Consider the following 26,219-nt stretch of genomic DNA (forward strand, 5'->3'; position numbering starts at 1 on the left):
CTCCACCAAATCCAAATCTACAACTTGAGCAAATCAGGTAAAATCTCTGCAATTCATATGTTTTACTAAATGAAGATTTAACTGGTCAAAAACTAGTTTTGATTGATTGTACACTACATTTGATTATAAACTATTGTTTATTAAAAATATTAGCAAAAGTGTACCAAACATCTAAATGTGGATATTTCAAACCTGAAAGATTAGATTTTTTTTTAATTTACAGAAAACTTTTAATAGAAACATTGTTGGTCATGTGCAACAAGAATAATCCTTGAAATAAATAAAACAAAATCAGGTACCTAAAAGGAGTAGAATTAAGAACAAATATGCCTGAAACTAGTTTCTGTTGTTTTAGTTCAAGGTGTAGTCTCAAAGAGAGATTTGAAAAATTGAGCAGCATGCTGCCATTTTTTTTTATTTTTAAAAATGTTCTAGCATGAAACTTCTTTTTTTTTTATTTATTCATGATAGACAGAGAGAGAGAGAGAGAGAGAGAGGCAGAGACACAGGCAGAAGGAGAAGCAGGCTCCATGCAGGGAGTCCAACATGGGACTCGATCCCGGGACTCCAGGATCATATCTTGGGCCAAAGGCAGGCGCCAAACCACTGAGCCACCCAGGGATCCCCTAGCATGAAACTTCTTTTAAAGTAGATTCCACACACAGTGTGGAACCCAAAGTGAGGCTTGAACTCATAACCCTGAAATTAAGAACTGAGTTGAAATCAAGAGTCAGATGCTTAACTGACTGAGCCACCCAGGTGGCCCTCTAGCATTAAAACTCTTGTGGAAAAGACTTTGAAAACATTGTATGGCATAGATACTGATTTAAGTGATGTTAAAAGTCATATCGTGGTAGTGATTTATACCACTAAATTAAGATATTTTGTAATATTTTCTTTAGCAATGATAATTTATCAGATATAGTCCATTACAGTTTTTGAACACCATATGTAAAATTATTATTCATTTTTAATCTATACACTACTTATCAGTTATCAACTCTATTAATAATTCCAATATATATTTCCTCAGCAGTGAAAAATGTCTCCAATTTTTAATGAATAAAAATTATGTAAGAATGGCACACTGCCTTCAGAAGGCTACCTACTTTGGTTTTAATGCAAATGGAACAATGTGTGAGAGTCTAGACTGTGGCATAGTCTAATGACTTTCAAATAAAATCAACGATTAATTTCATGGAATAAGTGTAAAACTGGTGAATTATCATGTCTTTATTGATTCAAATTTGCCACTCCATTTAAAGACCACTCAAACAATAGCAATGATAACTGAACTAGTTCCATGTTGATATTTTGCTGACTTTGAGTAATACAAAAATGTAGCTTTATATATGCCTTTTGATTTTTGAGATTATGAAAGTATATGTGTAAAGATAGGAGTAGTGAACATATTTTATTTAAAGTTATAATCTTGGTTTACAACTTTTTCTGAGACCTAAGGCATAGGATAAAACCCCACTCAGTAGTGCATAGGAGAGGAGTACTGGTTTCCTCATACCTTTGCCAACATGTAGATAGTCATGTGTTCTGCATCTCTTTCTTGCAAAACTTGAATATCTCTTACTTGTAGATTAGAATCTATAGAAAGCTGTAGAATTTGAGTTTATTTTTAATTGGGAATGTTTCCAACATTACACCACATCTTACTTAAGTTTCTTTTTTTTTTTTTTTTTTTAATTTATTTATTCATGAGAGACACACAGAGAGAGAGGCAGAGACACAGGCAGAGGGAAAAGCAGGCTCTGCGCAGGGAGGCCGGTGTGGGACTCGATCCTGCGTCTCCAGGATCAGGCCCCGGGCGGAAGGCGGTGCTAAACCGTTGAGCCACCAGGGCTGCCCCACATCTTACTTAAGTGTCTGATACATACTCTCTATCAATTGAAAGAAATTGCTTTCTATTCTTAATTGCCTTGACATCATAAGTGCTCTTTTATCAGATTTAGGGATTCTTTATTTATTTATTCCTTCTTTTTCCTCAATTTTGGAATATGAGAATAATGTAGCCAAATGTTTTCTATGTCTCATAGTTTTTCTTTATATGTATTTTTCTCTATGTTCTAATATGACATCCATGGTGTTGATATTTCTCAATTTTTAAGTTGGTGATATTTGCTTATACATTTATCTTTTGGTGATTCATGCTTAGGGGGAAGGTGTGAGATAAATAGAGTTTTTTCTTTTTTTTTTTCCCACTAAGATTTAGGAGGGAGGCCCAGGCATTGCTGGTATGGGGTAGTTTGCCTTCAGCACATAGGTGTTTCATTTTTTTTTTTTAGTGAAACATATGTATGTATGTATGTGTGTATTGGAAGTTTGATTAAGAATGAGATATTTACATAGTTTTACAGTAATGACCTTTTCTCTTTTCTTAATATTTATTAACTACAAAGGAAAAAAAAAGAGTAACTTTTTAGTAGAAAAGCCTGGAAGACATCACCTAATACAATGATCAAAGTTACCAATGCCACAAATAGGATGAATCAAAAGGTGTACAAACCTATAGGATGCAGTGAGAACATGGTATCACTTCTGTGCTATTCCTGCCAAAGATTTGGAACCTGAATTTAATTGTGAGAAAACATCAGACCAAGCCAAATTGAGGGGCATTTACAAAAAAATTGAATAATAAGTTTCAAAAGTATCAAGATGATGAAAGGCAAAGACTGAGGATTTCTTCCAGATCAAAAGAGAATAAAAATTTTCTATGTCCTTGCAACTCTTCTATATTTTTGATTGTTTCAAAATAAAAAAATACATTTTAAATTTCATATATATATATATATATATATAATGACTAAAGCTAATATTTAATACTTTTCCAAGGGCTTACTGTGCATTGTCATTCAATGCTTACAGTAGCAACCCTGTGAAATAGGTACTATTATCATCCCTACTGTACAAAATAGGAAACCAAAACACAGAGGAGTTCAGATAACTTCCTTGCATCTATGTGGCAAGTAAATAATGGAATTGTGTTTTTTTTTTTTTTTTAATTTTTATTTATTTATGATAGTTACAGAGAGAGAGAGAGGCAGAGACACAGGCAGAGGGAGAAGCAGGCTCCATGCACCGGGAGCCCGATGTGGGATTCGATCCTGGGTCTCCAGGATCGCGCCCTGGGCCAAAGGCAGGCGCCAAACCGCTGCGCCACCCAGGGATCCCCTGGAATTGTGTTTTGAATTAAGGAATTCTCATGGCAAAACCCTCCTTTGTAACTACTAAGCTTGCCTGCCTCTTGGCAATTCAGATTTGGTTTCTCTAATCATATCAGTCATCCAAAATTTTATTTCTGTAATTTTGTTATTGAAAATATTCTGGATCTATGGAAATTCTCCTTGATCTGTAATTTTTATAACAACTTGTGTTCATCTATTAATCCCAACATTTCTTTATTATTATTATTTTTAATTATTATTTTTTAAAGATTTTATTTTTTTATTCATGAAAGATATATATATATATATATATATATATATATATATATATATATAGAGAGAGAGAGAGAGAGAGAGAGAGAGAGGCAGAGACACAGGCAGAGGGAGAAGCAGGCTCCATGCAGGGAGCCCGACATGGGACTCGATCCCGGGACTCCAGGATCACGCCCTGGGCTGAAGGCAGACGCTAAACCATTGAGCCACCTGGGCTGTTCCCAACATTTCTTAAGTCAGAGCTTCCCACCCATGTGCCATGAATGAGGCATGCATGCGTTGAGAAAGTGATTCTTCAGCTCTGGAAGACCAATAGGATATGGGGCAGCCACAGTTAAAGGCCAGGATTCTGTGACCCCTGAGTAGTGCAGACCTACCACTTGCTACAAACACCATTATTTAAGATAAGGAAGCATTTTTGGAATAGTATTTCTCTCTCCTTATGTTTTTTCTATGTTAGATCATAAAAATACAGTCACTTCTCTGAAGAAAATTCATTGTATTTGTCTATAGACAAATATTGTTCTGAAAACCTACACCAAATGGAATAGAAAATTAAAAGCAGAATCTGTTTGATTTCCCATTAGATGGTCTGCTTTCTTTTCACTGCATAGACACTATTTATGTGCTAAACATTTAAAATATTATAATTTTCATCTCTGGTGTCTCTGTATACACATATACATGTACAACACATATACTTGTGGTGTCTTTGTTTAATCAAGCTAAGATATAGTTTTATAGTTACAGCAGGTTGAATTATGCAATTGCCTGTTGACAAGTAGTAATGTGGTACTCTGTAGAACTATAAAAAGTACTGTAAAATACTTTTTCATACATAGTATTTTTGGTAGACTAGGAAAATGTATTACTGCATTGCAGTAAAGAAGTGATTGCCTTTCCAAAATATAACTTGGTCGATAATCATAATTTCTATTAAATAAATGTTCAGACAATCCTGCATCTATCACCTTAAATCCATTTAAAAAGCTTTCTACAGTTGTAGAATGTATGAATAACTTTTATGTTTAATATGGAAACTAATGTTGATGTCTCTCCTGATATGAAAATGAGAAGTCTAATTTTAAGTAATAATTCTGTCAGTGTTATAAAGTGACTAAAAGAGACCTAGGAATGTTGGATTTTAATGAATGTATTACTCAGGGCTGCCTCTGAGTGGAAATGTGATAATTAAAGAATCTTTTCCTCATAACTTAAATGTTAATGTGTTCCTTCTTCCCCCTGCTTTTTCCAGTAGAGCATTCTATCTAAGAAGGGCAAGCCAATTTTAGGAGGATTATGTTCCAGAGATATAGAAGACAAATACTCTAGCAATTTAATACAAGCACTGAATAAAATATTTTACTGATAAATTTGTATGATCGCTGATCTGCTAATTGTGACTGACAGCTGACAATGAATAAGGAATCACTTGCCTTGAATTTCTTGCCAAAAAATAAATTTGTCTTTTCAAGCAAAGAGAAGAGAAGTGGGGGGTTGAATTCATACATATGTAGTCAATATATAAAAGGCAACAGCGAACTCTTTAAAAATTATAAATTGTGGGGCAATTAGTAATTAATGTAAATGGACAAGGGCTAGAAAAGTTAGATATGATGCTGTCGTTTATTTCCGAGGTACTTCTTAGAAATGAAGAGAAGTGTGCCATTCTGGATTTTCCTTTCTCTATAAAGGCCATGTCTTTCTGACCTAGAATGTGAAAAGAGAAAAAAAAATCAATTATCTGATTCATTTGTGAAATACCTCCTTAGCCCCAACTATGTGTCAGGTGCTGGGAAGTAATTACAGATCCAGCAGCCACAGTCCCTATGCTCAGATAAGGTATAGATTGAGGCAAGATAGAGACATATTATCTGACAGCTGATGCAGGGGGATAAATGCTAGACCAGAAGGGACACAAGGAGCCCTGGGGAACAATGTGACAGAGGTATTAAATACTGACTGGCTGTGTTGCAAGTGTCTGGTTAGGAGGTCACTGAAATCTTTCCTTGGAAAGTGATGGCTAAGCTGAGGACTGATGTATAAATAGGAATTAGTCGAGTGAAAAGAGAAAGCAGCATATGCTGAAGCCTGCAGGCAAGAAAGCGCACAGCATAGTTAGGAAACAAAAATAGTCTGACCAACCACACTTTTCATTTCTCGAACATTCTCTACCACTCTGTTTCTTTTCTCTACAGTCTTCTTTTCTCATTGGATTTATGCCTTTTATTTACGTGGCAGATGCTTGGGAAGATTTTGTGGCTCTCAAATATAGCTTTAGTGACAAGAGGTCAGGTTTACCTGCATCCAAGTGTGGGTTTTAGACTTCCAACTTGCCAATGGATATCGGAGAATCACAAGATGCAAAGAACTCATGTGTCCCCACAAGGTGAGGTGTTTTGTTGTCAGACTCAGGCTCCCTCCTCCTCTCTTTACAGTAACCACACTATTAGTCTCTAGGTATGAGTTATTAGGCTGATAGCAGGGAGCTTGACTGCATAGGAGATGGGAGAGCTATGGCTCCCTGATACAGCCAAGTTAGACTTCTGTTATAATTCTTTGATCTGGGCTTGAGAGGAGAGCTATCTTTTCTAGTGTGCTATGAACAATACTGCTGACCACCATGGGGCCTCAGGAGGCCATGACTTCTAAACTGGTGGTAGTATCTATAGATTCAATAACCCTTAATTTTTGCCCAAACAATTCTAGGTGGCTTCAGACAGGGATCTTATTTCCCACAGGCCTTGTGGTTTCTCTGTGCATTTGATACCTTCCCATGTTCTGTTCCATCTCTTACTTATAGTCTTGCTTGATTGGGCTCTGATACCAAATGTGACAATCATGCCCCATATATTTGCTGGAGATTTACTCTTGCTTCCACTGCTCATTGCCATCCATGTTGAGGCTGAGGATGTTTAGTTATGCTGTTACTTATTACAGCCAAAGGTGCAAGAATTTTCTTCTCTTAGGGAGGAAATGTCACATGATTACTCTTGAGATCACATTAGGTTTTTTGGTTGCCTACATCAAGCTCTTTACTTACAGTTGACACATTTTTGACTCAAATTTTCCTTTTTTACCATTTAGGTACTGCTACTAATCCATGCCTCTGTGATCTGTTGTGGTGATGATGTTTTTCTATAGATACTGGCTTTCTCTTTAACCTGTTATGTTTATCTTGTTACATTTAGCTCAATGTTGCAAGCTAGTCTGCTCTTTTTGAATTCTGAATGTGAACCTGTGTCTTTGGTATCTTTCCTTTTGTATCACCTGAAAGTTTGTACATACATTCTTTGCCTTTACCCAATTTATGGTCAGTTGAGCCCTGACCATGGCACCAGCTCAGCTACAGTGGTTTAGTTCAGTGGGAAGCTAGTGCCCACTTAGAACAAGTGAAAACAGCTGAGGGATGAAATGTAGATGAGGCTGGAGTCTTTGACCTTGTCTTGCTCAGTGAGCAATGATTGGCTCTACGTCTACCACTTTGAAGCTCTCAAAACACTTTCCACTTTACTTTAAAACTCTCAGAATAAGAATATTCTTGTCACAAGTCTCTTTCCCTGGAAAATCAGACAAATCAACTATCCATGATCTTTTAGTGATAATTGTCCTCAATGATACAAGGTGATTTACCTACCTAAGGTGTCTTAAAGTTATTTACTCATTTATTTACCCTCAATGATACAACTGTGTACAAAGTGACCTCTCCCATTGAACAAGGAAAAACATATCTACAGACTTAATGTCTCAGGGTCTTTTCTGTGAGACTGCTTTTTCTTGATCAATTGGTTGTACTTAGTTTACTGTGGTTTCTCTCATATTCACGTATACTTTGGCCACATGTAGGGCTTTGGACAGAACATGGCATAGAATCCCCACATTTAACCCTCAAAAAGTCCACTTACTAGAATTGGCCAAGGGAGCAGTATTTGTAAGACAGCAAGTAGGGTCCAAGCCAGTGGCTTTGAGCTGACAATAGTATGGTAGGGCGTTGTCCAACTAAATCATAACCATGGTTCCTGAGATGAGGCAAATGGCTGAACTCTTCTTTCTACTCTTATCTCTGGGGTAGATAAATCAGTTAACCTGACCTTTCCTAGGTCAGCTTGGAAAGTCTTTCCTAGGTCTTTCCTAGAAGGTGCTGTAAAATTATAGGTATCTACAGAAGTGGTTCTCCTTAACACTGTATGCATTTCATTAGCCTCATACTAAAAAATGCTCTTTCAAAAGAGCTGAGAAAGAGCCTGAGATTTTGTTTTCAAACAGTTTCTTTCTTGATTGCACAGCTTAGGCATGTGAACTATTGGTTATTTATTCCAGTCAGGTGACTATTGCCACAGATGGGTTATTTTTGCATATCTGAGAGACTTTCAGGGTTGAAATCTATTTCAGGGGCTCTTGCTCCACACTGGACAGAGTTCCCTTGGTCTTAAAATCACTCACCCAGCCAGCACTCCAGTTTCATGAATGAAACCCCATCTAGTGTCAGGTAACCCTCTAGGAATGATGACTGTGTAATGTCTTAGAATAGCTTCTTCAACTGGGCTCTTTTCTTAGGATGAGTCATTCTTCTGTTTGCACATTTGTCTTTACATCTCTTGGTTCCTCACAAGAAGAGTTGTGCAGAGATGCTTAAGAATTATTTATTTAACAGAAGTTAATAGCACTGAAGGTAAGGGAGAAGAAGAAGAAAAATGTTAAGTTTTTGTTCCCTGTGCTTTATTATTATTTATCATTATTGTTAGTGTTAGTGTTAGTAATATAAGGATTCTTATCCTCTTTCTGTGAATGTTTAATGTGTTGGATTTTTGCATATAATGTTTCAGGCTTTGGTCTTCTTCAAGGTAGAGCCAATAAGAAGATTGTTATGGGAAAGAGAATCCAATCATCAAATTTATTTAATTATTTTCAAGTTTTATTTAAATTTTGGTTAGTGAACACATATGGTAAAATTGGTTTAAGGTGTAGAATTTAGTGATTCATCACTTACGTATAACACCCAGTGCTCATCACAAGTGCCCTTCTTAATGCCTATAATCCATTTTTCTTGTCCCTCACCCACATCCCTCCATCAACCCTGCTTGTTCTCTATAGTTAAAAGAGTCTCTTACAGGTTGCTTCATCATATTTATTTGTGCTTTCTGCTTGAGCCAGGATATAAATACAGTTCTCTGCAGGTGAGAAGAGATCTATTGAGATCTCTCAACTCTATTATCTAGTCCTTTTTTACACTAATTAATAAATTTCAAACAAATTTCATTCTCAAGCTTATGATTTTAGATGAATATCTTCAGCAGGCCCTTTTGAATTCCTTATTTTTTGAAATCTGGGAGGAGTACTAAGAACACAACTTAAGGCTCTGACTTTCTCAGTAGCCCTGTTACTTAAACCTTTTATCTTTCCCTTTTAAAAATCATACAATGTCATACCACAGACCCCAAACTCATCTTGAAGGACATTAGCTTTGCATTTTTAAAGACTTCATTGGTCGAAGTGCTGACAGATTTTTATTTGTTCAGTATTTGTGGTCAATAAAATGTTTATCATGGTTGGAGCATATAGTTCTTTTGAACTCCCCTTGATACTTTTGATCTAAATAAAACTATTTCACATAAAATATAAACTCTTTCCTCTTCAAGTAGAATGCTATATTGGCAACATAATCTCTTTGGTTCATTTTATAAAAACATAGAAAACATTCTCAAATAATGTAAAGTCTAGGCTAGTGCAAGAAGTGATAATCAGTGAATAGTAATGAAACGCAGCAGATAGCTCCTGTAGCCCAGAAATTAATGCAAAAATTATAAAGCAGCATTGTTTCTCTCAGGAAAATGCAGTCAATGTTTATGTCATATTACCCCCATGGTCAAGTAATAATTCAATCATCTCTGGGCTAATTAAGAATTTCGTAACAGCTTTGAAAAGTAATACATAATTGCCCAAAACAATTTTAGCAAAAGATGTTCTGTGCCACAATGACATTTAGTGCATTCCGAACAGGACTCATTAGATCAATGCAAAGCTTCCTAGAAATAATGTTTTTTTGTTCTCTTTCTACTGTCTACAGGGCATATAAGACCATTCTCATGTGCAACAAGTCAATCATATTTAAAAAAATGTTAAGAAATAATCTCTTCCTATTCCTACTTTCAAGTCAGTCTATGGCAACGCCCCTTTAGATAGCCTTTGAAAATAGCACCTGAGTATAATGCTGGGTTATTTCTGTTTTGCATTAATACATATGCTGAGAAATGAAAAGAAATTTAACATGAAACTTAAACTCTATAATATATAGAGAGACAACCTTACAGTACAATCAAGTGACATTGACTACTTCAAAATACACCCATGTTGCGTTTAGCTAGATTGCTTATCCACAGTTTGTATACTAAACTATATTGGCTATGTCTTAAATAAACTTTTGTACACAAAAAGCAAATTCGAACAGATATATTTGGTATTTGTTTCTATTTTTCTTTGACACTTATCAGAAACACTAAAATACCCTTGTACCACATTAACTCAAAAATGACAAAATTGACTCTAATCATCTTTGCTTCTGTGGACTTGATGATAATAAGTAAATGCTGTATAGTTATTTACACTGCATTGACTTCCAAATTAGAATGGAAGGAATGAAAAAATACCATTATCCAAGTGGAAAAAATGACCTAGTAGCATAATGTAATTTTCTATTAAAAATTATAATCTTTGCATCACCATAAAAATCCATTTCAAAGGTGCCATTATCTTTGAATCACCTGCCCTGTGCCATCAGAGATGATGAGGACAGAGCCAGCTTCATTGTCGTTTTCCTGCACAATGAGTTTATAAAACAATAGAATGTAGCTCTTTCCACTGCTTCTACTGCAGGAGGCTCTGGCATTTGGCAGTAAAGCCTGCATGCTGAGGGGGGTGGTAACTTGATGTACTGCATCCACCAGATGTGATGCTCGTTGTGCTCGACTTTTCAGCCAAATCTGGAAGATTATTCATAGGAAATTAGATTGTAAATGCAGATAGGATTTTTAATATTCCTGCTGTCCACATTTTTCCAATTGTATAATGGGATGATAACTACGCTTGAGAAGGCTCAGCCCTTACTCATCATCATATAGACAACCTTGGAAATAAGAGAAAGAAATCATTTCTGCCCTCTTTGCATCCCTGAGGAGACTAAGGTAGGTGCAAATGGATTTGCAAAATGGCTCTCAGTACCCCATGCTGGCAGCGTAATTGCTTTGGTAGTACTCTTGCAAAATTTGTCTGTTGAAAGAAGGATACCTAGGGATTAGGCCCTATCTTAAATCAGTACTGTATTTTATAACTGCATCACAATCCATGAAGAAGTAAGATGGAAGGAGGATGGATGGTGGCTGCGAGATTGCCCTCCATTTTTGTTTTCCATCCAGCCACTCCTTTCCTGCTCCAGTCCTGCATTTGTTCCCCATTATACTTTAGCCTCTTGATAAAGTAGGCAAACATTTTCAGTCATAGAAAGACATTTTCTATGTTCAGTTCTCCTGAAGACATAAATCCACTGAGTTCTATTGTCTTCATTACAGAGTGCAGGGACTACTGAATGATACTTCGAGTGTCAAGTTTAGTGTCAAACTAACAGTTTATTATATTTTAAAGACTTCTAAGTTACTCTAAGTATTTTAAAATTTGTGGTTCTTTGATCTGATTGATTGTATTTATCTCTTGAATATACTTCACTGAACAGAACATTTTTACTTTTGAGATTTTTTTTGAAGTTTATTGCTTAATATTTTTCTTTTCCTTTTGAGTGTGTGTGTGTGTGATTCTCATACTTCATTTCTTATTTGACAAATGGTTAGAAATGTAACCTAAACCCCTTTGTGGCAAGAGTGCCTGTTAGTCCTGCAACATCTATTCCCCTCTTTCAAGACAATGAACTCCCCTAATTTTAATTAGGCACATAATTCCCTAGAATAAAGACTACACTTCCCAGCTTTCTTTATACTTAGGGTGAGCATGTAACTTAATCCTTATCAAGGAGATGTTAGTAGAAATGTTGTTTGATGGTTTTTAGGATTGTTTCTTAAAAGATGGAAAGAGTATGCTCCTTTCTCTATTGATGTCCCCTAATTTATCTTGTTGCCCAGGAAGCAAATGTGAGTCAAAATTGCCATTTGGAAAGAATTGGATTAGGCCCTAAGAGATGGTTGGCCAGAGAAGTTAAATGAGCTTGATTACCTCAGGATTTGGGGAAAGCAAAGTCTACCTCCAACAGATTCCATGCAGGTGGCTGCTGTATGACTTCTGAACTCTCTAAGGTATAGGTCTGAAATCAGAACTATAACTGGGATATACCATCCCCTCATTCTAGATTACTAAATTTAGGCTAGATTTAGGGAAATGAGGTAGATTAATAGAGATGCAGTTTGTGAAAATAACTCAGACATCTTCTGGGCCTTACTGACTCATAGTAGAAAGATGTTCTGGTCTTGTATCAGAGGTAGTAGCAGAAAATAATGAATTATAAATAATTAACTTTGTGCTTTGATAGTGGAGGCTACAAAGAAAGTAGTAGCATTTATGGCATCCTATAGATTTGTAATATTACTTGAAATCTGGAATTGTGATACCTCCATATTTGTTTTTCCTTTGCAAGATTGTTTTGGCTGTTTGGGGTCTTTTGTGGTTCCATACAAATAGGATCATTTGTTCTAGTTATGTGAAAAATGCTACTGGTATTTTGATGGGGATTACATTAAGTGTATACATTGCTTTGAGTAGTAAGAACATTTTTGTTTTAAGATTTTATTTATTTATTCATGAGAGACACACAGAAAGAGGCAGAGACATAGGCAGAGGGAGAAGCAGGATCCCTTTGGGGGAGCCCATCCCAGGACCCCAGGATCATGACCTGAGCCAAAGGCAGATGCTCAACCATTGAACCACCCAGGTGCCCGGGGACATTTAAATAATATTTGCTTTTTAAATCCATGAGCATAGAGTATCTTTCCATTTGTTTGTGTTGTCTTCAATTTATTTCATCAATGTTTTATAGTTTTCAGAGGGCAGGTCTTTCACCTCCTTGGTTAAGTTTACTTAGGTATTTTATTATTTTTGGTGTAGTAAATAGGATTGCTTTTTAAATTTCTCTTCTTGTTGCTACAGTATTAGTGTATAGAAATGCAATGGATTTCTGTACAATGACTTTGTATTGTACAAACTTACTGAATTTATTAGTTTGAGTAGATTTTTCGTAGAGTCTTTAGGGTATCATGTCATCTGTGAATAGTGAAAGTTTTACTCCTTGCTTGCTAATTTGGATGCCTTTTATTCCTTTTTATTGTCTGATTCCTGCAGCTGGACTTCTAATACTATGTTGAATAAAAGTGGTGAGAGTAGACATCCTTGTTTTGTTTCTGATCTTAGGGGAAAGCTTTCAGCTCTTCAGCATTGAGTTTTATGCTAGATGTGGGTTTTCCATATACAGACTTTATTATGTTGATGTAGGTTACCTCTAAATCTACTTTGTTGAGGGTTCCTATCATGAATAAATGATTACTTTGTCCAGTGCTTTTTTACATCTGTTGAAATCATCATATCATTTTTATTCTTTCTCTGATGTGATATAGCACATTGAATTATTTGTGAATATTGAATCACCCTTGCACATCAGGAATGAATCCCTCTTAACTATGGCAAATGATTGCTTTAATGTATTATTGGATTCATTTTGCTAGTATTTTGTTGAGGGTTTTTGCATCTATGTTCATCAGAGATAGCGGCCTGTAGTTGTCTTTTTTTTTTTTTTTTTGTAGTATCCTTATCTGGTTTTGGTGTCAGTGTAATGCAGACCTCAAAGAATGAATTTGGAAGTGTTCATTCCTCTTCCTTTTTTTTTTTTTTTTTTGGAATAGTTTGAGAAGAATATGCATTAAGTCTTCTTTAAATGTTTAATAGAGGGCAGCCTGGGTGGCTCAGCAGTTTAGCGCCGCCTTCAGCTCAGGGCCTGATCCTGGAGACCTGAAATCAAGTCCCATGTCAGGCTCCCTGCATAGAGCCTGCTTCTCCCTCTGCCTGTGCCTCTGCCTCTCTCTCTCTCTCTCTCTCTCTCGGTGTCTCTCATGAATAAATAAAATTTTTAAAAAATAAATAAATGTTTGATAGAATTCCCCTATAAAGTGTTTTGGTCTTGGACTTCTGTTGGGAGTTTTTTGATTACTGATTCAGTTTCATTGGTAGTAATCTGTCTATTTAAATTATTTATTTATTTCTGACTCAATTTTGGTAGGTTATATGTTTCCAGGAAATTATTTGTGTCTTCTAGTTTGTCCAGTATGTTGGCATATAATTTTTCATAATATTCTCTTATATTTGTATTTCCATAGTGTCAGTTATTATTTCTCCTTTTTCATTTGTGATTTTGTTGAGTCCTGTCTCTCTTGTTTTGATGATACTGGCTAGAGATTTATAAATTTTGTTGATCTTTTCAAAGAACCAGCTTCTGATTTCATTGATCTGTTCTATGATTGTTCTTTTCAGTTGTTTCTGTTTTATTTCTACTCCATTCTTTAATATTTCTTTCTCTCTGCTAGTTTTGGGTTTTGTTTGCTCTTTTTTTTTTTTAGCTCTTTTAGGTGTAATGCTAGGTTATTTATTTGATATTTGTCTTCTTGAGATAAGCCTGTATTGCTTATAAACCTTCCTTTTAGAACTGTTTTTGCTATTTTGCAAAGATTTTGGACCCTTGTGTTTTCATTTTCATTTGTCTCCATGTATTTTTTTAAAAAGTTTCTCTTTGATTGCTTGGTTGACCCATTCATTGTTTAGTAGCATGTTATTTAACCTCCATGTATTTGTGGTCTTTTAGATTTTTTCTTGTGGTTGACTTCTAGTTTCATTGCATTGTGGTCAGAAAAGATGCATGAAATGACTTTGACCTTTTTGAATTTGTTGTAACTTGCTTTGTGGCCTTACATATGATCTATTCTGGAGAAAGTTCCATGTGCACTTGAAAAAAATGTGCATTCTGCTGTTTGAGAATGGAATGTTCTGACTATATCTTTTAAATCCACCTGGTCCAGTGTGTCATTCAAAGTCACTGTTTCCCTGTTGATTTTCTGTTGGGATGATCTGTTCATTGATGTAAGTGGGGTGTTAAAGTCCCCTACTATTATTGTATTACCATTCATTAATTCTTTTATTGTTATTAACTGTTTTAATTATTTGGATGTGCCCATGTTGGATGCATAAATATTTATAATTATTATGTCTTCTTGTTGGTTGTCCCCTTAATAATTATATAGTGTCCTTCTTTCTCTCTTGTTACACACTTTATTTTTTATTTATTTATTTTCTTAGAGAGAGAGACTGTGCATGTGTGCATGGGGGAAGAACAGAGGGAGAGGGAAATAGAGAATCTTACACAGGCTCCACACCCAGTGTGGAGCTTGATGTAGGATTTGATCTCATGACCCTGTGATCATGACCTGAGCAGAAATCAAAAGTTGCTTAACTCACTGAACCACCCAACCACCCCCTACCGACTTTGTTTTAAAGTCTATTTTGTCCTACATAAGTATTGCTACTCTGGTTTTCTTTTGACATTCATTTGCGTAATAAGTTTTTCTCTATCCCCTCACTTTCAATCTGCAAGTATCTTTAAGTTTGAAATGAATCTCTTATAGGTAGTATATGAATGCATGTTGTTTTTTTATCCACTCTGTGACCCTGTGTCTTCCTATAGAAGTGTTAGTCTGTTACTATTTGAAGGAGTTTTGATAGGTATGTATTCATTGTCATTTTGTTACTTGCTTTATGGTGGTTCCTTTTTTCCTCTTGCTCTCTTCTCTTATGATAAGAGCTTTCTTTCTTTAGTAATATATTTAGATTTCTTTATTTTTTGAGCAACTGTTACTGGTTTTTTGATTTCTGGTTATCATTAGGTTTGTAATAATATCTTCTGCATATAGCAGTCTATAGTAAGTTGATGGTTGCTTAAGTTTGAACCATTCTTTTCCCTTCCCCCATGATTTAGTTATATGGTATAATAGTTTATATCTTGTTATTTTGTGAGTCCCTTGAATGATTTTTATAGATATACTTATTTTTACTGCTTTTCTGCTTCCTTACTCTATTTCCACTCACAGGGTCACCTTTAACATTTCTTAAAGGGATGGTTTAGTGGTCATAAATTCCTTTAACTTTTGTTTGGGAAAAGTTTCTCTCCTATTCTGATTGTTAGCCTTACTGGATAGAGTATTATTGGTAGCAGATTTTTTCCTTTCAGTACTTTGAATACATCACACCACTTCTTTCTGGCCTGCAAAAACTCTGTTGAAAAATCAGATGATAGCCTTAAGTGGTTGGTCTTGTATGTAACTGCTTTCTTTTTTTTTTGCTGCTTTTAAAATTTTCTTTGTCGCTACTTTTTGCCATCTTAATTACTATGCATCTTGATATGAATCTCTTTGTGTTGATTTTGACGGAGAATTTCTATTGTCTCTGGATCTGGATTTCTGTTTCCTTCTCCACATTCAGAACATTTTCAAATATTAGTTCTTCAAATAAATTTTCTGCCCCTTGACTAAGAATCAGAATTGATGGGCGGTATTTGCTATGGAATCCCCCAAGGACAGCATGGACCCTGCTGGATACAGTGTATGGTATATGTAAGTAGTGCTCTATACTTAGTGTAGTCATGGCACTATACTGCAGCTTACAACAAGCAAAATGAAAAGTTGATAGTATTACTAAATTTTCCTCTATCCTGTACATTTCAAAAAAAAAAAGGCATATGCAATATTTACATTTTTAATTTAGTTTACAGAATGGAACCGAAATGTATAAATGTTATGTTTGCTAAAACTTCACAATGTATATTGGGTCTTTGTACATTTTGCCTGACTTACCTTAAATTTAAAATATTTTTTGCTATATAAACTTTAACAGTTATTAAACAGTGTTTTCTTTTTGGGTACGTATTGTTTCTGGATATCAAGATGTTAAATATATTTCTTGCTATTGTCATATGACAAAAGACCTTATCTTGCTCTATCTTCCACTGTACACTCTGTATATAAGGGTCAATGTGACGCTGCTGGAGATGACAATAAATGGATCTAGAATAGTGCATTGTATTTAGTCTATATTGATCATGGATGCTCTCCTTAACAGCCATATGCAATAAAATAAAATACATTATTTATGAAATGAAAAAAAATTTTCTGCCCCTTTTCCTTTCTCTTCATATCTGGGATTCTTATAATGTGAATGCTATTATACTTGATGGTGTCACCGAGCTCCTTAGGTCTATTCTCATTTTACATGATTTTTTTCTCACCTGCTAGCTTGATTACGTTTCTGCCTTCCTGGTCAGTGATTTGCTTTTCTTCTTTTAAGTCTACAATTTATTCCATCTCGTGTATTTTTAATTTCATTCGTTGTGTTCTTCATCTCTGGTTCTTTAGTTCTTAAGGTCTTAATGATGTCCGCTCTTTTCTCAAATCCGGTGAGTATCTTTATGATCATTACTTTAAATTCTCTATCAGGCATATTATCTCCATTTTTGCTTAGGTCTCTTACTATGATTTTGTCCTGTTTCTTCATTCTGTCTCCTCATTTTATCTAACTCTGTGTCTGTTTCTCTGTGTTACGAAAGACAGCTATATCTCCTGCACTTGAAAGTCATGACTTTTTAAGAAGAGATCCTCTAGTGCCCTGATGTGTAGTGTCCCCTCTTCACTAAAACCTGGCACTTCAGGAGTATGTATTATGTGTGGTTCTTGAATCCTGCTGTTATGGCACAGCCACTTTTTCCTCAGTGCCATCACCTGTAATGGCTCTCTTTACCTCTTGTGGACCCAGTGGTGTTGGTGGCCTAGTCGAAGGACACTTGGAGCTTGAGTTGAGTCAGATCACATTTGACAGAGATGTAGTAGCATCAAGCTGCAGGGTGCTTTCATTTTGCTGTCCCTTGAGAAGCTCTCATTGATGGCCACAGCCGGTAGTCAGACTAGCTGTCTGCTTACAGCCCACTGCTTGGGCCTCCATCTGGCTGGTGTGTTATCTTTTTCTTTCTCTCTCTGGGGTACCTCTCTGGGGTAAAATGACTAGAGGAGTCATTTTAGAGTGGTGCTGGCCACTGTAGGGGCTGTTTGTGCACTACCAGGCCTATGGCATCACCCTGAATGGGCTCCAGCCAAGAGTGTTTAGGAGAGGACAAATATGCTGAAGAATGGCAGGTGGGTAGAATGGCAGAGCAATGGTGCTAGTGAGCTTTGTGTACTGGTTTTCTCTGTGGGAGGGGCCCTGAAGTGCCTGGACTGAGACAGGCTATCTGGAGGGATAAATTGGTGGAAGCACACAGCCTGGGGGTAGGGTGAAGAGGGCTCAGGCTGCAGTGTTAGCAAGGTAAGTCCCCTGTGGCTGTGTGTGTTTACTCTGGGAGGTGGGGGAGGGGAATGGAGCCTTCCAATTCCTTTCTTCCTAGAGGATTTCCCTAGAGATCCCTGTCCCTCCAGAACAAGCTCTGAGATTAGTAAATAAATCTCTCTTCTGTATGCCCCAGGCACCTTTCAAACTGCTGCTTCTTTGTGATATCTCCATGAGCTGTCCAATTGTGTTGTCTCTTTAAGGGCAATGGGATTCAATGTCTCTTGCCTAGTGGCTGTCCCAGAACCAAGCCCATTGTTTGTTTTTTCCTTTTCTTTTCTTTTGTTTCCTTTCCTTTCCTTTTTTCTTTCTTCTTTCTTTCTTCTTTCTTTCTTCTTTCTTTCTTTTCTTTCTTTCTTTCTTTCTTTCTTTCTTTCTTTCTTTCTTCTTTCTTCTTTCAAGTTTTAAGACTAGCTGGTTATAAAGACTCATGAAATTTCTCCCTCTGGTTCTTGAAGCCAAATATTAGGGGATTAGTCTTCCCCATGTAGCTCCCTGGTGTGCAGGTCTGTTTCTCTCCCTTTTCCATGTGCCTATGGCATCTCTCCCATTGTACAATCCCATAACCCACTTAGCTTCCAACTGTGTCTCTGCCCTTCCTACCCTGTCAACTTGGCTTCTTCTCTGCGTAGTTGTGGGGTCTGTTCTGCTAGTCTTGAGTTCATTTTCTGTGTAATTTATACTAATGTTATCACCTGGTTGTATCCTTAGTATAGTTCATTAGGAAAAAGACTGGTTTAGAGAGCATTTTTTTTTTTTATAGAATATGAACACTGGTAAAAATAGTCCTCAGTAGTGTTTGCATTGGCAGTAAAATGATAGAAAGCAAAGTATTGTTCTGTCACATCATTTTTATGCAGTTCTTTTAATCTAAGTTACAAGTAAGAAGACATAAAGAATTTTTTCCCAGCTTTTTATTTTGATGTACTCTCAATAGTTTATTTTTGCTTTTGTTTTCCTTACCTGAGGAGACATAACTATGAAAATGCTGCTAGGGTTGATGTCAAAGAGATTACTGCCTAAGGAATTTTTTATGGTTTCAGGTCTCACATTTAAGACTTTAGTCTATTTTTAAAAAGATTTTATTTATTTATTCATGAGAGACACACAGAGAGAAGCAGAGACATAGGCAGAGGAAGAAGCAGGCTCCTCACAGGGAGCTTAACACAAGACTGTATCCTGGGACCCCAAGATCATGACCTGAGCTGAAGGCAGATGGTCAACTGCTGAGCCACCCCAAGTGTCTCAGGATTTCAATTTACTTTGAGTTTATTTTTGTCTATGGTGTAAAAAAAGTGGTCCAATTACATTCTTCACTATTTATTGAAGAGACTGGCTTTTCTCCATCATATATTTTTGGGTCTTTGGTTGCAGATTAACTAACCATATAAGCGTGGATTTATTTCTGGGTGCTCTATTCTATTCCATTAATCTATGACTATTTTTGTGCCAGTATCACAGTGTTTTGATTACTACAGCTTTATAATATATCTTGAAATCCAGAATACCTCCAGCTTTGTTCTTCTTATTCAAGATTGCTTTGGCTATCCACAGTCTTTTGTGGTTTCATACAAATATTAGTATTATTTGTTTTAGTTATATGAAAAATGCTATTGGTATTTGACAGGTATTGCATTGAATCTGTAGATTGTTTTGGGAAGCCTGGGCATTTTAATAATATTAATTCATCCAGTCTATGAGTATGGAATAGCTTTTCAATTATTTGTGTTATCTTCAATTTCTTTGATCAGTGTCTTATAGTTTTCAGTCTTTTATCTCTTTGGTTAAATTTATTGGTAGGTATTTCATTCTTTTTGGTGTACTGTAAATGGGATTATTTTCTTAATTTCTTTCTGCTTTTTCACTATCAGTGTATAGGAATGAAACAGCTTTCTATATATTAATTTTAGTTAATTGAGTTGATTTATTCTAGTATATCTTTGGTGGAGTTTTAGTTTTCTATATATAGTCATTTCATCTGCATATAGGGACAGTTTAACATTTTTTGGTTGCCTTTGTTTTTATTTCTTTTCTGATTGCTGTAGCTAGGATTTCCAGTACTATGCTGGATAAAAATGGCAAGAGTGGACATCCTTGTCATGCATGTTCTTGATCTTATGGGAAAAGCTGTCAGTTACCACTGACTATGATGTTAACTGTGGTTTATCCTACGTGGATTTTATTATGTTGAAGTATGTTCCCTCTAAACCCACTTTGAGAGTTTTTGTCATGAATATATGTCACATTTTGTCAAAAGTTTTTTTCTGCATCTATTGAGATGAGTATATGGTTTTTATTCTTCATTTTATTGATGGAGTACATCACATTGATTTGTGGATATTAAACCAGGAAGGATATTTATTTAACCAAAAATTCTTCAAAATAATAACTCTTTTGATCAACATTTTCTTGTGTATTTGTAATGAGCTTGCTGGGTTTTGCTAACAAATATGCATACTGTGTATATTCCTTATTTTTACTATACATTTGCTTTAACTGCCTTTGCCAAATCATCTAACATCAATGTATTAAAAAAAAAATGCATGACTGGCTCCAGGTAGTAGTCCATTTGGTTTGGACTAGTCTCCAATCAACCTCTTTTCTTTAAAACACAAAGCTAGTAATAATGTACCATTTCTGTTTTTATAGAGTTTGATGAGCTTTAAAATGTTTTGAATTCTTAGGGAAAAGTTGGCCTGTAAATAAAATTCGAGCTAACTTTTATTTTAAATTTGGTAGCTTGGTATAGTTCTTAAATAGGCCCAGTCCTCATATTAGACTTAGACATTTTATTGTGAGTATTCTGTTTTTGCCAGTATTCTTAAAATAGAATTTGATGGTCTAGGTATTCTTTTTCAGTGGGTTTTGCAGCATTTTCACTTCTGTTTCCTAACAGACATTTTATATATTTCATGTCAATGTCTAATAATCTTCTAGGGGTAACAATGTGCTTTACTTATCATTAAAGGCTAAGGCTATATGGGAAGTCTACTGATATGAACTGTGGAGAGTCAGCAGTATTGCAGTCGATAAGTCAGGGCTGTGTTGAGGGCTCCAAGGAGACTAAATATTTTATTCACAGAGTAATTCAATGTATGTCTGAAGGTTTCTTCCAAGAGTATGCCTATCAGGAAAATGCTGAATATATAATATTAGCAAGAGAAAAGCAATTTTAGCCACATGCATCTCTGCCAAAGTGAGTTGGCCAGTATCCTCTAAGATACACTTGAAGCACATACAGAACTTTATTTTTTAAAGGGAACAATGTAACTCTTCACCTAAAGCTAAAAGCTGAAAAGTGAATTCTTTATCTTGACATACCCTCCCTTTCCCCCCAAATTATAGAGTGAGGAATGTTTAGCCATCCTAGTGATCTAATAGACTAGCTGTCTGAAATAATTTAAAGTGCTTTGCAATAGCTGTGACTATATTCATTGTGAAGTTTAAAATACCTCTTTTCCCCCCACCCACGTGAAAACTTTGGTTTGAACATTTAAATATAGATATCTCTGCTAATAACTAAACTCCTGAAGAGGTTGCCTGTAATATCTGAAAGTGTGTTAAATAGGAAAATAATCAGTCTTCCGTTCTCAAGTTATTGTTACACATTTAGAGACAGTTATTCAATGTCTATAATTTATGAATGAGAGAAAGGGCATAAAACTCTCTTCTAAAACAAATATTACCTCCTATGACCCTCAGGTTTTATTCCTTGGGTAGTCAGGTTTTTATCTATAGGTTGAAATCAGACTACAATCTCAACCTTGACTGTACTTCGGTATCACCTGAGGAGCTTTAAAATGTCCTTGCATCTAGATCCCAGAACCAGAGTTTCTGAATTAATTGCTCTGAAGTATGCCTTAGCCATTGGTTGAGTGACTGTAGAGGAAGCTAAGATGCAGCTTCTAGGTAACCCATTAAAACTCTCATGGTGATTCTTCTACTGTTTGTCATGACATACATGATCCTAAGTCTTATGGAGTCAAAGAGAAGGGAAAACAATATATTTTTTTTTAACTGTTAGAGTGGGAAAAGAGATTTGTCACCCATATGAGCTTTTTCCAAAGTAACCTTCTTTAAGTTGTACTACAGGATCATAGCTTTGTATCCATGACTAAGTAAAAAAAAAAAATGACATCAGTAAAACCTCTGACGATTCTGTATACCAACAAAATTTGGTTGACGGTACACAAATCAAGGTAATATTGGGAGACAATTTTCACTGCATCTCTTATGTGCTGCATGTCTTGAAAGCAGAAGCACTATCTTTTGTTCCAGACTCCTTTCCAGGATGTTTGTATAGTGAATAGCTTTGGAAGATAAACACAGTATCTCCTTTTGGAGCAAATGGCTAGCTAGCATGCTTACCATCTACTGTGAACATTATATGTTTGCTAAGCTCAGGATTTTTCTCCAATAATATAAGACACTCTATATTCAACATTTACCTGGGCCTATCATCATTCCTTGTAGGAATGATGGGACAGAAGGAAGTGATGAAAATATACTGATGCTCATGTTTCTTGTTTGGCCAAGAGTAATAAAGCACTTTGTCTCTGGCTCAAGAGTCTCATGTCTTCTCTAAGCATCCATAGAAAAGCAGCAGTCTAGATTGTTGGTTTCCCAGTAGTTAAAATTCTCAGACCTTTCACAGTTATTACCAAGTAACAATGCTACAACATTTTTAAGAACTTTAAAGAAAAGAACGCCTGAGTCAAGGGTTATTTTGTTGTGGCTTCCTTAATGTAGCAAGTCTATATAACATGTTTTAACCATGGAGAAGATCCAGGAATACTGTACTCATTAGGTTTCTTTGAGGTTTTTAGAGATAGAGACCTTCATCTAACCAAGCCATGACTGGAGGACTTGAAAAATGGTAATCATTCAAATTATTTAAGTGGAAATCTAAGAAACTTAAAGTGAGGACAAGTGTTGAAGGCAAGTATGTTAATAAGTTGTAATGAATGGACGACACAACTAAATGCTGGGAGGTAAAAAAAAGGATAAAGAGAAATGTAGAATAGACTCATTGACTGCTACGTAGTGAATAAATAATCATAAAAGGATATTATCAAAAGCTAGTCACCTCTACATTAGATGCCTTTTTAGGAAAAAAGAGAATTTGAAGCATTATAAAATGCATGAGTAAAAAAATAACTACTAGAACAGTAATTTAAACTTTACTAAGTAACAAAGAAATACAATAAAACATTAAAAAATAAATTAGAAATGGTAATAACACAAAGTACATACAGTAAATACAGCATAGAATAGGCCAATCATAAGAATTATATCAATAAATATAAATAGGCCTATCTCACTCACTGAAAGGGAAGGATTTTCATATTGGCTTACAAAGTACAGTTATACTGTAAGATAAAGTGATTCACAGTGGCTAAAAAGTAATGGACTAGTGTAGCACAGCACATAAATGTAAACAGTAAAAATATGACCAGTTATCATACTGGTAAAAGACAAGGGAGAAAGCAGGCCAAAAGTAACAGATGAGAAAGAAACATTAGAAAGTAAAGGCTACATTTACGTTGGTGATAAAACAGTATGGATCCCATTGCACCAAACAGCAAAAACTTTACAAGGCAAAAGAAAGGACAGATGCAAAGCAATAGTAAGTAGACTTTAAAATGACATTCTTAGTCTAATACAGATTAAGCAGACAAAAATTAGGAAGTATTTAGATCAAAGCAGCACTACTAGTAAGGTAGATCTTACAGATGTCAAACTTCCTAAAAGCACAGGAACGTTTACAAAATATAAAAACAATAAATTCCATATAACAGAAAAAGTGTAAATAGTAATCTCTTATCACAGTGCAATAAACTAGAATAGTGACAAAATAAAAAAGCCAAAATCACTTTAATATGAAAATCGAAAACCCTTGAAATGGTAAAAGGAAAATAAAAAGTGAATTTTTAAGAATTTCTAAACAAAAATAATAAAACTCTCTATGTTAGACTCTATGGGGTACAACTTAAAGCAGTGACTAGAAGAAAATTCTTAAGCCTAACTTTTTTTTTAAAGATTTTATTTATTTATTCATGAGAGACACACACACACACACACACAGAGAGAGAGAGAGAGAGAGAGAGACAGAGACACCGGCAGAGGGAGAATCAGGCTCTGCTCAGGGAGCCTGAAGTGGGACTTGATCCTGGGACTCCAGGATTACGCCCTGGGCTGAAGGCAGGCACTGAACCACTGTGCCACCCAGGGATCCCAACCATAACTTCTTTTTTCAATAAAAAAGAATGACATACATAAGATATATTCCTAGCTCAAATAGCTAGCAAAAAGAAAGGTGTAAGACAGAATAAATATAAAAGCACAATGAGATAGAAAGAAAAACATTAAAACAACAAATAAATTACAATGCTGGCTGTTTAAGAAAAATTCAACAATATAGACCAAGCCCTAACTGGCCTTTAAAAAAAACGTGAAAAACACAAGTCAGCAAAATAAAGTATAAAGGGAAACACTATTGGGAAAGAAGAAATCTCTATCTTTTTCAAAATTTGAAATTCTATGTAATAGTATAATTTATTAAGAAAATATAATCTCCTAAATTGATGCTAATTGAGATTGAAAATTTAAACAAGCTGAACTTCTTTGGAATAAATAAAGCAAGCAATGAAGAACTATCCCAGTAAAAGCTTCACACTAAGATGACTTCATGGGATGTTGAAAAAAAAATCAGAGAAACTTGATCCCAGTTCTGCTTGAAATATTCCAGTAAATAGGAAAAAGATAGAAAACTTCCAAATTATTTTTATGAAACAAGTATAATACTGTTTCTGAACTAAGAATGCCAAAGAAGTAGTGACTATGAATGTAAGAGTTCTCAATCAAATATTGCTACACACAACCTAACACACATTAGAAAAGAATAAACAATGATGAGTGGTGAGACAATGGGTGCTTTCCTTCTAACGCTGAGAATAGGACAAGGATGTCCTCTCTCACTACTCCTACTCAACATGGTTCAGGAAGTCCTAGTTAGTGCAGGAAGAGAAGGAAAAAATTTAAAATATACGCATGTTGGAAACAAGAAATAAAACTATTTTTTGTAGATGACAGATTGTCTATACAGAAGATCTGAAATCTACAAAAATCTCATCAACGTGCACATATACTAAGACTTCAGGACACAAAGTGAATATATAAAATCAATTGCTTCTCTATATATCAGCAATGAAAAACTAGAATTGAAATAAAAAGATAGCATTTTCAAAAACCTGCTTAAATACAAGTCTAAGAGAAAATATATAGGATCTATATGTCAAGAATGATAAAATGTTGGTTAAAAATCAAATATTTTAAATAGAGGTATAGAATATATGCATGTATTGGTATGACTCAATATTGTTGAAATATTCTTTCCAACTTGATTTCTGAATTCAGAACAATCCCTGTCAAAATTCCAGTAAACTATTTTGTAAATATAAAGAAACTGATTTAAAATTTATATATAGAAAGGCAAAAAACTTAGAATACAATACTAAAGAAGAAGAACAAAATTGGAGGACTTGCAGTACTGGATTTTAAGATTTCAAAAAAACTATAGTAATTATGATGATGTATTGGCAAAAGTCTAGATACATAGATCAGTGGAAGAGAATAGAGAGCCCAGAATTAGACCCACATAAATACAGCCAACTAATTTTTGACAAAAATACGGAAGCAATTTAAAAGAGAAAAGATAGTCTTCAACATATGGTATTGAAAATATTGTTCATTCATATGCAAAAATGTACTTAGACACAGACCTTATACTTTCACAAAAATGAACTCAAAAGGCATCATAGACTAGTGTAAAATTCAAAACTATAAAAGTTTTAGGAAGCATAGGAAAGAAAATCTACATAACCATGGGTTTGGTGATGAGTTTTTAGGTAAAACACTAAAAGTACAATTCTTAAGAGAAAAAAAAATTGTTGGAGTGGACTGTAGGGAAAAGATCTGAATAGACACCTTACCAATAAAATGACAAATATTCATATAGTAAGATGCCCAGCAACATTTGTCAAAAGGAAAATGCAAATTAAAACAATAAGATATCATTATATACCCACCAAAATGGCTAAAATCTGAACAACTAAAAATACTGACTGTTGTGTGGAAGAGCAATGACTTTACCACTCACTCATTGCTGATGAGATAGCAAAATGATGCAGCTATATAGGAAGATAATCTGGTAGGTTTGTTTTTTTTTCTTTTAAAGCTAAACCTACTGTCACCACACAGTCTGAATTACCTATCTAGATATTTAACTGATTTGAAAACTAAGTCCACATTCCACACAAAAATAACATGCAAACATTTATAGCAACTTTATAAATGATT

General features: G+C 35.1%; 1 long non-coding RNA gene across 1 annotated transcript in view; it reads right to left on the reverse strand.

The window, feature by feature from the left end:
• Positions 1–4,800: 4,800 nt before the first annotated feature.
• LOC144288962 (uncharacterized) overlaps positions 4,801–26,219 on the reverse strand; it is a 37,182-nt gene continuing 15,763 nt past the window's right edge. Inside the window, exons 2-3 of the long non-coding RNA XR_013357023.1 lie at positions 7,893–8,115; positions 4,801–5,159 (exon numbers count right to left, since the gene is read on the reverse strand). This is a non-coding gene — a long non-coding RNA (uncharacterized LOC144288962). The remainder of the gene's footprint in view (positions 5,160–7,892; positions 8,116–26,219) is intronic.

This window comes from Canis aureus, chromosome 18, assembly GCF_053574225.1.
Source record: "Canis aureus isolate CA01 chromosome 18, VMU_Caureus_v.1.0, whole genome shotgun sequence".
NCBI lineage: Eukaryota > Metazoa > Chordata > Mammalia > Carnivora > Canidae > Canis > Canis aureus.